At 37.7% G+C, this 13,911-nt stretch overlaps 1 pseudogene; it reads left to right on the forward strand.

Moving 5' to 3' along the window:
• The first annotated feature begins 3,760 nt into the window (after positions 1 to 3,760).
• Positions 3,761 to 3,922, forward strand: LOC122198943 (annotated as a pseudogene).
• The last annotated feature ends 9,989 nt before the right edge of the window (positions 3,923 to 13,911 follow it).

A 13,911-nucleotide genomic window follows, 5' to 3' on the forward strand; every position in this document is an offset into this window, starting at 1 on the left:
CCCTACTGGAAGTGCCTTGTCTCCTGAGACCATCTCATTCTCCTTTCTGCTCCTCATCATGACACTGTGTGTATTGCTTGAACTTGAGTTTGTAATGAAAATAATATTTTACTTAAACTTTCTGTTTCAGTTGCCTCCTCTGAAAAAGAAATTAGCAATGCTTATTTACATGTTATTAGGGAGATAAAATGAGATGTCTATAGAGTACTGGTATTTTACACTGGCAACAGAGAAGCTCTATCAGATGCCATTGTTGTTGTTTTTAACAAAAATTTTTTTAAGTCCTGTAATACTCAACTCATAGGAATATTCCTTTTAAAGACTATTTTGAAAATTTTTAATAGATTCAGTAAAATATCATTATTCTGGGCCACCTGTGGAGAAGTGGAAATAGACTTATTATATCAAACTGGACATTTTTATGGTGTTCATTAAAATCGGGTTATGCTCAGAAAATATTTAAACATTTCCAACAGATTTGCAGACCAAAAGGAATTAAAACATTACTTTTTGAATGAGCTATTTAAACACAATAATAACCATGTTCAGGAATAGCTATAGATACTAACTGCAAATAACTATAGAAAAGCCATCAACCCAACTCAAGGGGTTATTTATGATGAAAGAGACCTTACAAATCTTTTGATCTCACCCTTTATTTTACAAATGAGATCCATAAAGGAGAAGTGACTTCCCGAATATCCCACAAAGAGTTGGCAGAACAGGCACCGAGCTTTGACTTCTAGCAGTCCCCTTCAAAGAAAAGCAAAAACAGCCCTGCTTTTTCTTCCTTCTGACTAGAAAGGAATCTGTTGCCTCACAAAGCAAAATTATTTCAGTCCACCACACTCAAAGACTTTTCTGAAGTACGTGCATATATACTTCCATAGTTTCTGCCTTTGGGTAAACATATGACATTAAAGAGGGACTTTCTGTTAAGACCCAAGTGGTCTGTTTGGGCGTTTAAAGGTTTCCTTGAACTTTTATTCTTACAAGGGAGCATGGTGAACACTTTTCCAGGCCCACCCTTTATGCAGCAATCCAACACATGTTAATCAACTCTCAACACTCTTTATTATGCAGCACTCCTAAAGACTGCCTCTCCAAAAGAGCAGACAATGAGCACTACAGGACATAGGCCTTTTTTTCCACATAATAAAGTCTCAAGAAGGAGCAGAGAAGCAAATGGAGTTTAATATAAACACTGAATCACAGATGAAAGAATCCAATCAAATGTTGACAAAAGAAAAACATCAGAACAGGATAGGCAAGCAACAACCTGCACAAAACCCCATAACCACCCTGACAACCAAGCTTTCACACCTACTCTGGGGAAATTCAACACCCCATTAGAGGGGCTGGAGCAGACTTCCCGAAGGAAAACTCTATAAGCAGTAAAGAGAAGTTGATGAGACATTTTCAGAATCATCGTTGTACACATGACACCCAAGATGTTTACACTCCTTTCTTTTCTAAGTTCTTTGGGGGATTTATAATGAGGAAATATGAGAAATCAAAAAAGTAATAAGCCTCACTCCCATATAGCTATGAGGAGAATAAAATAAGGCCACTTCATAAAATTTCTCCTTCGTGATATTTCCCTTTCAAAAATGCCAAAGAACTTCTTCAAATACAGTATTTTGGGAAAGGTTAACTTGCATTTCTGTTGCTTTGAATGAAATAAAAGTTGTTTTATGCTAACAATATTAGTAATAATTATAAGCTAAAATAAATGATACTAGTAATGACAATATTTGCAATCAGACACTGTCAGCATCTTCCTCTGCACGACCCAGTCCTGGCCACCACCATTAGGCTCATTTTCTGAATGAGAATCCTCTGTGCCCTCCCTGGTTCCAAACTTGCCCTGCTAACTGAGTGAACTTTTAAATGAAAATCAGAGTACGTCTTTTCTGTTTATCCTCTACAATGGCTCCTTCCACTCAGAAGAAAACCCAACATTTCCCCCTTGCATAGGCCGACCCTGACTGATCTGCCCCCTGCCAGTCTCTCTGACCCCATCCTTCCTCTATTGGTTACCAGTCTCCCGCCACGTTGGCCTTTCACTGTTTTTCACACCTGCCAAGCTTCCTCTCATCTCACGGCCCTTACCCTTGTTATTACCTCTGCCTAGAACACATTTCCTCCCTGGCTTTGTGTTGCTCTTTCATTCTCCCTATTCCAGTCTCTACATGCATGTCGCCTTCTCTTAAAGGCCATCCTTCCTCACCCTCTCCAAAACCACCAGCCAGGCCTCCAGTCTATCTCCTCGACCTTATCATCTCATCTAGGCCTTCCATCTCCAATGCACTTATCACTGTCTAATATTAGACTATGCATGCACAAGTTCACTTATTTATCACGTGTTGTCCTTCACTCTAAGATAGGCAGCAAGCAGCAGGGACTTGTCTTATTCAAAACCATCTCTCCAAAGTCCAGAATAATGCCTGACACCTAATAGACACTCTATAAATAGTTACAAAATGAATCAATGAACAATAATAAAAATTTAGCAAGTATCTACTATGTGCTGATACTTTGTTTATATTACCTCTAATCCTAAACACAAGAAACTCTGCCAGATAAAGAGTGTTTCCATTTTCTTATCTAAAGAGAAAAGAGTTCAGAGAGCTTGAGTAACCTTCCCAAAGTCACGCAAATAAGAAATGCCTGAGCCAGGATTTAAATCCAGATCTCCCTGATTCGAAGGTCTATTTTCTTTCCATTATACAACACAATGCTTTGAAGATACCAACAAAGTTAATACTAATAATAGCAAATATTTATAAGGTACTTACCAAGTGCCAAACACTGTTGTAAGTACTTTATATGTATCAGCTCACTTAAAGCTCACGACAACCCAATGATATTGGTACTTTTATCTCATCCCACAAATAAGGAAGCTGGAGCTCAGAGAGATAAAATTTGTTTGCCCAGGATAACACAGGCAGTCAGTGGAAGAATTGAGATTCAATCCTAGCCCATCCAGATTTAGAATCTGTGCTTCTAACTTCGATGCTATAAAGTGAGAGAAGATGTTTCCTTTGTATTATTTCTAAGGCAAAACATTTGAGGCACAAAATGGTGTTAATATCTCCATAAAGGTCACACTGAGACAACTCTGCAACAGCACATCTGCCCACCAGTGTCCAGGACCCTGAGTACACACAAGAGCTGAGGACTGCTTAGAAGAGGCATGATCAGGACGCCTGGGTGGCTCAGTCATTAAGCATTCGTCTTCAGCTCAGGTCATGACCTTACACTTTGTGAGTTCGAGCCCCATGTTGGGCTCTGTGCTGACAGTATGGAGGCTGGAGCCTGCTTCGAGTTCTGTGTCTCCCTCTCTCTCTGCCCCTTCCCACTCACACTCTGTCTCTCTCTCTCTCTCTCTCTCAAAAATAAACATTAAAAAAAAAAAAAGAAAGAAAAGTAAACACATGGTCCTCTATACTGGGAGCCAATAATAAATAAAAAAATAATATCCTGTAGAGCATTTCAATGTATAGTTTACATAGCACCTTAGCATAAACTCCCTTAATTGATTTTTAGAAAGGTATTCATTTTAAATAAAATTGCCATTCCAACCAACCTACTTTATACCAAAGTGCCTTGAACTAAATTTGTGCCAGATGACTAGCAGCTGGATTCCAAGCCCATTTTCCAAGTGAGGAAATTGAAGGTCATGGAAGTTAGTGGACAAACATCAAATATGTCTTTAGGAAATAAAACTAAATTATTGGTTCCAAAGCAAACCATAAATAGCTTTGCCCAATGGCAGTATCGTAGCCAATGAGGTTTATCTGAGGTGTGATTATTGCTAATTGACACCAAAGCAATCCATAACTGAAGTAGAAAAGTTTGCAGGGAAAAGCTAACACATTTGCCCTGAGGCTGTTACCTTTAGAAGGTCTTGTTTTTAAGACTGGACTTTGACTGACATCTGGAAACTTAGTTTTTAAAATACTCACTAATTGGTAAGGTCTGACTGCTGTGCCAGCTTGCCAAGACTGTTTACAAAAAGTTTTGTTTTCATCTTTTTACAGTCAGCACCCTCTTTAGAATCTTACAGTCTGGACTTTGGTTGGCCTGGGTGCCTCTGTGATCAACTTCTAGGGAAAACCATGAATGAATCACAGCCTTCCCTGGACAGGTGTTGATGTATTTTTACTGCAGGAGAGTATGACGTGTGTGACCCCTCACGGAAGGCAAAGGGCACAAGAAGCCAGTCCAGGGATTTCTCCAGACTCTGCCTGATGTGATTTTTCAGATGTGTTTTTACTGATATAGCTGTACATCCTTACTATGCTGCTGTAATAAATCTTAACTATGAGTATGATGCTGAAATCTGTGAATCCTAGCAAATCACCAAATATGTGGGTGGTCTTGGAGGTCCACAAAACAGAAAGGCAATAGAAGAGTAATGGAGACAAGGGAGAATTGGAGGCATCTCTGGGGATAGACCTGAAAGCCAAGAGATTCAATGGGGTTACACACCTTGTAACTACCCCCAAAGTAGAAAACCAACACCCATGACCATGGAATTCACTCATGCAATTCCTCTAAAAAAGAAGTGTTAGTACAATAGTCTCCTCCTAGTCATGGTTTCACTATCCCACAGTTTCAGTTACCCATGGTCAGCTGTGGTCCAGAAAGAGATGACCCTCTTTTTTTTTTTAATTTTTTAAATTATGTATAGTTGATACACAATGATGTAACATTAGCTTCAGGTGTAAGACATAGTGATTCAAAAACTGTATTTGTTATGCTATGCTCACCACAAGTGCAGCTGCTCTATCTTTCATTGGGAGTCTTTAGGCAGGGAGGGAAGAAAGGACACATATTTGTTCGTGCCAACATTACTACCCATTTTTAGGACATAAAGATCAGCCCTGTTTGCAGAGCCAGATCTTTCCCTCCTCCCTCTCCAAAGTATCTGCATCAGGGATGTGACTTGGTGAGAAGAGTCAGGAGGAAAGAGGAAAGGCCAAATTTCTGAACAATCTTCTTACCTGTGTTATTAAAATGGCTGCAGAGCAGACACACAGGATGATGTTGAACCTTTGGTCTCATTTGTGAAAACGTGTGCAATTTTTTCCCCACGCTACACTACCTACAAATCACCAAATTACAAATTAACCCTTTGTGATCCTTGGTGTAATGAGCCATTTCTTTGGGGCTTTCTCTTTCTGGGAATTGGGAGGGAAAGAAGCAAGGTATCATTCTGTTCCTCATTAGTATTTCGGTCCCAACATGCAAATACAATTTTCTATGTAACTATTTTGTGGTACCTACCAAAATGAATATTTAAATTAGATAAGATATATGAAGAAAAAGAAGGAAAATACCATGTCTAAGTAAAAAAACAAACCTCATCCCCAAATCCAACAATGCTATTACAATATCATTGACTATATTCCCTATGGCGTACCTTTTGTCCCCATGACTTATTCATTCATAAATGGAAGACCGCATCTCCCACTCCTCTTCCCTCATTTTGTTTATCCCTCCATCCCTTTGCCTCTGGCAATTATCAGTTTGTTCTCTATTTATGGTTCTGATTCTGCTTTTCACTTATTCATTTCTTTTAGATTCATGTATGAGTGAAAGCATATGGTATATCTCTTTCTCTGGCTGAGAAAGAGATTATTTCACTTAGCATTATACCCTTTAAGTCCATCCATGTTGTCATAAATGACATAATCTCATCCTTTTTTATAGCCATGTAATATTCCATTATAATATATACCACATCTTCCTTATCCATTTGTCTATCAAGGGACACTTAGGTTGCTTCCATATTTTGGCTATTGTATGCAATAAACATAGGAGTGCATATAGCTTTTCAATTAGTATTTTTATTTTCTTGGAGTAAATACCCAGTGGAGTTACTGGAGTTACTGGATCATATGGTTTTCCAATTTTTAATTTTTTGAGAAACCTCCATCCGTGTTCCACAGCGGCTACACCAGTTTGCAGTCCCACCAAACGTGCATAAGACTTCCTTTTTCTCCATATCCTGCCAACACTTGTTATGTGGTTTTGATTTTAACCATTCTGATAGGTGTGAGGTGACTTCTCATTGTGATTTTAATTTGCATTTCCCTGATTGTTAGTGGTATTGAGCACCTTTTCGTGTTTCTCTGTTGGTCAGCAGATGATCTTCTAAGGTATCATCAGAAGACCAATAATAGCCTAACACTGTATCCCAATGCCTACATCATTCACCTCACTTCATCTCATCATGTAGGCATTTTGTCATCTCACATCATCACCGGAATAAGGGTGAGTACAATACAATAATATATTTGGGGGAGAACCCACATTCACATAACTTTTATTATAATATATTTTTATAATTGTTCAATTTTATTATTAGTTGTCATTAATTTCTTACTGTGCCTAATTTATAAATTAAATTTTATCAAAGATACATATGTATAGAAAAAGCCATAATATAATAGGGTTCAGTTCTATCCACTTTCAGGTACCCACTGGGGGTCTTGCAATGTAATCCCCAAGGAAAAGGGGGACTAGTGAATCTACTCACAATCAGTTAAAAGGAGGAGAGGAGGCTCCCTGAACAATTGAATATAAATTCCAACACTTTCCAAGAGAGTTGAAATTATAGGAGAGAAATTGGCTTTTCTTTGCTGAAACACCGCATACTGATTAGCGGCCCAAAGAGGCAAATTTATTCAAATCTACCTCCCTAAAACAAATGTCATCTTCCCTGGGGGAGTAAAATGGTGTGGAACTATATATAGGGTACACCATTTAAAATTCCTTTTTTAGGAAAATTCCTCTACACATTTCTTCACATTAGATGTATTTGTAACCTAGATAGGAGCTGAACCTCATTTCAAAAGTGATAGCTAACTAATCCTTTGGGTCTCAACCTGATATCCTATTGTGTAATCTATGCATATACTATGCGATTTATATTGTACAATCTCTTAATAGATGTCTATTTGATGGCAAATTCATTTTGGTGTTTTAATAATCAAGCTCATTTCTAGTACAATGCACATTAGCTTTTTTTTTTTTTAACACATCTCCTATATTAAGCTTCTCATAAAGAAACTAACCTCCCATACACTTACACACATATACACACAAGCACAAATCCCTTCTATCAGGAAAATTTTGGACTCAGAGAGCACTTAAATAGAGCTGGCACCCATCTCAAGTGGCTAAGAGAGAGCTAATTAGAGCTACAATGGTAACTGTCACGATATAAGAAGGCCTAAGAGTCCAATGCTTCCATCACAATACTGACAGCGTTGTTATTTCACAAAGGGCAGGGCTAACATCATGCCAACAGGGGAAATATCTTTTCCATATACTAGAGTAGACTAGTTTTTCTTGGGGGAAAAGTGGATGAAAAAAATGTGTTCTCCTCTTAGGTAGCTGGGAGCAAAAGTGAATGTAATTAAACTCACACCATCACCTTTACCCACAGTACCAAGCCTACCAACACTCCAGCTCACCTTTGGAGTCATCAAACCCTGTGCTGTGGACTGCATGTGCTCCCCCCAAATTCAGATATTTTGAATAGGATTAATGTGCTTATAAGAAGAGGCATGAGAGCTTGTTTCCACCCTCTGCTCTCTGCCACTTAAAGACACAACAAGATGGTGGCCATCTATAAGCCTGGAAGCAGGCCTCGCCAGACACCAGATCTGCCAGGGTTTTGATCTTGAGCTTTTTTAGCCTCCAGAAATGTGATAAATAAATGTTTATTGTTTAAGTCACTCAATCTATAGTACTTTGTTATAGCAGCACAAGCTAAGCCACCCTAGTTATAAAAGGAGTATCAGGCTTTAGAATGTTCAGAGACAGAACCTGCTTCCATGAGAAGTGAAATTTCCTAAGAGATGGCAGGGTACCAGACTCCATGCATCTGAAAACAGGGCTCTAGAGAAAGAAGGGAGACTTGAGAAGAGTGGAAAGCAGCACTGCAAGAATATGTACATAGCTTGCACTTCTGTAAGAGATCCACCTTCAGAACACCTCCTTCTCATTATGCACCTCCATCAGTGCAGTATAATTGGTTCTGAGGAAAACTAGCGACTGAAGATATCAATTGGAAACAACAGCTGAGAATTTCCCAGTCATCTTATGAAGATTTTGTAGGTGAGAATTGTAAGGTTTTTTCCCCACTGAGATTACTAAGGGCACTACATAAGAGCATAGATTTCCAGTATCAGAAAGAAACCCTCCTAGAACACAGACACAGTTAAGACAAGTCTGCCCAGATTGTAAGTTTCCAGAAGTCAGAAATAATATATTCATTTTAAGGTGCAATTTTCTACCCCAGGCAAGTGGGCCATTAGATGCTTAGCAATTTGTTATTGAAAAATAAACAAGAGTTGATTGCTATATATAAAATGCCGCCATCTCTACCTCTGTAGGTATATCCATCTTGTGTATCCTCTGCAACATTTTCTTTAATTCTTCTGGCTACATACAGTCTCTTTCTCCTTAGGATGCCCATTGCACGCCACTATTTTGGTAGTATCTTAGTTAAGCTTGAAGTAAAGACATCCGTTCATTTTTTCCTCATCCTTTCCCCTGCCGTACTTCATTCCTGACCCCATATACTATAAGCCCCTTGACTATCATATACATCTTTCTGCCCATAAACCTTTCTATTATGGTACAGAACAGAATGCCTTACCTACAGGGAGTTCAGATTTTCTTAATTTGATTTTATACACAAGCAAAATGATCTGCAGGTTATTTTTTTCTGCTTCCACTCTACACAACAGATTTATCCTTAAATAACATCACAATACTCATTTCTGATTTTATTTTGTAAAATAAGTAATTACTGTTACACTTAATTATGCACATTACATAGTTATAATATCGCACATTTTTCTATTCCTTGCCACTACTAACAACTACAATCTCTTCATTCATAAACACTTTTATTATTTTTGGAAAGACCTATTTCTTCTAGCCTGTGCTGGATGGATGTGCTCATTTCATCTACTCACCTGATGTTACACCTCAGATTGAACTGGATATACTCTGTGGGGATTCTGAGGATAAAGTTTGACTCACTAGATGACTAGTTAATCCACACCGGCCAGAAAACTTCTGACTTCTCATTTGTAAAATGAGATTTAAAAACCTTTATCATTATTTATTAAGCACTCACACTATACCCAGGGAACCTAATAAAAGAAACTGCACTCAAAGAGCTTAAAAATAAGACCTGTACTTGCCATAAGGGAACGTGGTGGGAACTCTCATCTCGGGTCATTCCATTTCAAGTGCTTTACATATTAAAAGGTTCCGATAGCATATGGGTTCAGATACACAATTTGTAAGAAAGCTGGCAAATGATTCCTAGGGGAGAGATTTCATCCTAGCGACACAAAAGTGCCAGGATTAGAGACCCCACAGCTAGAGAGGCCTAATGACAGAGAGAGAAAGGCAGAAAATACTAGAGGTTAATTCAGAGTAATAAAAGTTTTGCAGGGAAAATAAGGCCTTTTCCTTTGCAGAAATATGAACAAGTTCTACACATCATGAGTAATTCTCTGAATACTTACTTGTATTTTCTATAAGTTGGATCCATTTAGTTTATCATCGCACTGAGTACAATAACCATCAACTCTTTATTCAGGTCACAAAATTCCACCCAAAACAAATCATGACCAGACTCCTAAACAGACACATATTTTTAAAAATCCTAATTTGTCTACTTTTCACTCCAGAGAATGAGGCAGATCATGTCTACCCTTAGCTGCCTTGTATTAAATCAAGTCAGAGAGTGTCAGCTTTATTTACAAAACTGATTCATCAAAAAAAAACCTCTCTTAGAATTGAGAATTCATTTTTATCTTTGGCCTTATTCCCTTTATTTACTTCCACTTATGTTAATGTAGTATTTCTTGTTCTCTCTTGCTGTGGAATTAATAAATTAAACCCAAGGTAATTGTTTTCATGTAATCAACAGCAGTAGTCCAAGCACTAAATAATTCTAATAAGAAGCATTTATGGTGAAGTCAAAGTTTTTTAATGAACAACTCTTTTTTCAGTTTCCTTTTCAATTTATGCTTAAAGAAGATCATTTGTTTTTATTGTTTCAACCTATTTGTTTTATAGTCATAGAACTTAGACCTCAAGGGAACTTTGGAGATCACATAATCCAATTCATTCATTTTACAGGTAAGAAAAAGTAAGACATTAAATAGCATGGCCAGGCCTTGTGATCCCAGACCTGGTTTTTTATCCTTTTATTGCATTTCCTCTCTGCTCTGTAGTTTTCCTAAGGGGGAAATCTTAAGCTTTATTTCCAACTCCCACTTGGAACGTAGCTTCCAAAGACAACTACAAATAGAAGTCTGCATATAAATCATGTCTGAATGATTTGGAATGTGCCAATGGGGCTTCACCCACAGTGTTTACCTCTAAAGTCCACACTTTATATTCATTAGTTAGTGTTTCTTACAAAAAAAGAAATTCCTTACTGAGCAATTAATCCTGGTTATCAAAATCTACCTCCCAAGCATTTGCAATCACACTTATCCATGATATTTAACTAGTAAATGATTTCCTGTTACTTCTTAAATGCATCTACATGTTTATAGAAAAAAAAACATTTCAGTTAAAACTCCAAGAAAGCATATCCTATTTGAAAAACAGCTTCTGATGAAATATTATTCTCTATTTTCTCAAATATAATTTGCAGCTGTGAATAAACAAACTTTCTAATTGCTATAAAAAGTCTAATTTTTATTTCCTTAAAAATAATTCATAGAGTATGAAGCAAACAGCTAAAAGGAGATGTCTTTAAAAGATGGAAATTTCTATTCTACTCTTCTATACTTTTCTCAAAATGAAGCATCTTGTGTCAAATTGAAGAATTAGCACTAACTTTAAAAAGACATCGTTTCACTCTTGAGTAGTGAAACTGTTCTAGGAAGAAATAAAATCATCTGATAAGTATAGTAAAAGTAAAGTAGAGTTAATATTAAATACTGTAAAAACACTATACATGATAGAAATGTGTTCTTGCTTATTTATGTTTTTGTTTTTGAATGAAAATGAAAATAATTTCCATTATTAAATGTCATATAAATAACAGAAAACATTTATTTCTGAACTAGTATTTCAGAATGACTAGCTTTGTGGTATATATTACTGGTATACATTAAATACAATGAAGGGTAGCAGAATATGACCACCCAAAATGTGCCGCTTGGCCATTTTGAGCTGAAAGCAATTAAAAAGAAGCAGATACAAAGAAAATGCCCTGTGCCCTTCCACTGTTTGCCTAAAAGCAGGACATAAAATTTGTAAAGATGTCCCTCCCTCCCTTTCTACCAGGAGGACAGAAGTTAACCACTGGAGACAAGAATAGACCCTTACTGGCCCAGAGACGTCACTAGAGGAGCCTACGTAACAATCCTTACTAACCTTTCTATTCCATTCGGTCCACCACAGGTTTATCTTCACACAATTTGTCACTGTAGAAACTCAAGGTCTCTTTCTTTTGTCTTATCATTTGGCTAAAAATTTATTGCTCTTTTTAAGCTGCTCTATAAGCCCAAGCTTTAACCAGCCCTTTGATTTACTCATCACTGAGTGCTCTCACATGAATGTATGATGCACATCTTAATCCACTCCTATTTGTTTTTCTGTTGTTAATCTGTCTTTGTCACTCTAGTTTACTGGGCCCCAGGTGGAGAACCTAAGATGGGTAAAAGAAAAATTTTCCTCCTCTACAATAAATTCATAAACAATGCTAACAATTTAGAATTTAAGGTCAAAGCCCAATTTAGAAATTAAGGTCATGTTCATGGCTATTTTTCCAGGACCCGGCCCAGTACCTATCACACAGTGAGTACTTAATAAAAATGTCTCAGTGAATGTGTAAGTAGGCATACAGATTCTCAATGATTAACAACAAAACACATGAGGCAAGTTTAAGCAGAAATGAGATTTATCGAATGACATTAGGTAACTTCCAGGACTCCCATGAGAACTAGTAGGTAAGGCTTTAAAGCTTTGCAGCTGGAAACAGCTCCCAAACCACAGAGTGTGACTATTCTGGGGAAGAACCCTCTGCCACTTCACTGGATATAAACACTGTGGCTTGCACTGCTGATATTGGGTGGCATTGGTCTCTGAACTTATACACCAAAAGTATCATCTTTCTTGATATTTCTTTACCAGTGAAATCAGCAATCAACACACAGAACTCACGTTATTTTTTCCAAACGTTTCCCCCTAATGCAAGAATCACTAAGTACATGATCTGCTTCCTAGGTGAGACTATTACCAAATACTTCCTTTCTGAATATGACAAATCATCATGCTCTCAGTTTCTGTTTCCTTATCACCAATCAATCGACTATTAAGCCAATACTACATAATCTACAGTTTTGTTGTAGCAGCATCCCAATTCTGGCTACAAATTCCAATACCAGTCAGGATAGATGAGGCCATGCTACAATAACAAAAAAAAAGTCAAAAATAACAATCACTTAACACAAGAGTTCAATTCTCATCTTTACTATACATCCAACTTAAGTTGGTATGGAGATTCTGCCTATTGTAACCACTAAGGGATCTAAGCTGACAGAAACTCATTTGTACCATATTTTTTTTCAAATATGTGAGCCAGATAAAGATGTATATGGCAGATCACATGGGCAATGAAGGCTTTCACCTGCATTTCATTGATCAAAGCAAGTCACATGATGATACCTATAAGACACATGATAACACCCAATTCATTTTTTTAATATGAAATTTATTGTCAAATTGGTTTCCATACAACACCCAGTGCTCATCCCAACAGGTGCCCTCCTCAATGCCCATCACCCACTTTCCCCTCCCTCCCACTCTCCATCAACCCTCAGTTTCTTCTGTTTTTAAGAGTCTCTTATGGTTTGGCTCCCACCCTCTCTAACTTTTTTTCCCCTTCCTCTTCCCCATGGTCATCTGTTAAAGTTCTCAGGATCCACATAAGAGTGAAAATATATGATATCTGTCTTTCTCTGTATGACTTATTTCACTTAGCATAACACTCTCCAGTTTCATCCACGTTGCTACAAAGGGTCATATTTCATGCTTTCTCATTGCCAAGTAGTATTCCATTGTGTATGTAAACCAAAACTTTATCCTTTCGTCAGTTGATGGACATTTAGGCTCTTTCCATAATTCGGCTGTTGTTGAAAGTGCTGCTATAAACATTGGGGTAAAAGTGCCCTTATGCATCAGTACTCCTGTATCCCTTGGGTAAATTCCTAGCAGTGCTATTGCTGGGTCATAGGGTAGGTCTATTTTTAATTTTTTGAGGAACCTCCACACTGTTTTCCAGAGTGGCTGCACCAGTTTGCATTCCCACCAACAGTGCAAGAGAGTTCCCGTTTCTCCACATCCTTTCCAGCATCTATAGTCTCCTGATTTGTTCATTTTAGCCACTCTGACTGGCATGAGGTGATATCTCAGTGTGATTTTGACTTGTATTTCCCTGATGAGGAGCGACGTTGAGCATCTTTTCATGTGCCTGTTGGCCATCCGGGTGTCTTCTTTAGAGAAGTGTCTATTCATGTTTTCTGCCCATTTCTTCACTGGATTATTTGTTTTTTGGGTGTGGAGTTTAGTGAGTTCTTTATAGATTTTGGAAACTAGCCCTTTGTCCTATAATGTCATTTGCAAATATCTTTTCCCATTCTGCCAGTTGCCTTTTACTTTTGCTGTTTGTTTCCTTTGCAGTGCAGAAGCTTTTTATCTTCATGAGGTCCCAGTAGTTCATTTTTGCTTTTAATTCCCTTGCCTTTGGAGATGTGTTGAGTAAGGAATTGCTGCGCTGAGGTCAGAGAGGTTTTTTCCTGCTCTCTCCTCTAAGGTTTTGATGGTTTCCTGTCTCACATTCAAGTCCTTCATCCA

Source organism: Panthera leo, chromosome C2 (genome assembly GCF_018350215.1).
Source record: "Panthera leo isolate Ple1 chromosome C2, P.leo_Ple1_pat1.1, whole genome shotgun sequence".
In the NCBI taxonomy this organism is placed as follows: domain Eukaryota; kingdom Metazoa; phylum Chordata; class Mammalia; order Carnivora; family Felidae; genus Panthera; species Panthera leo.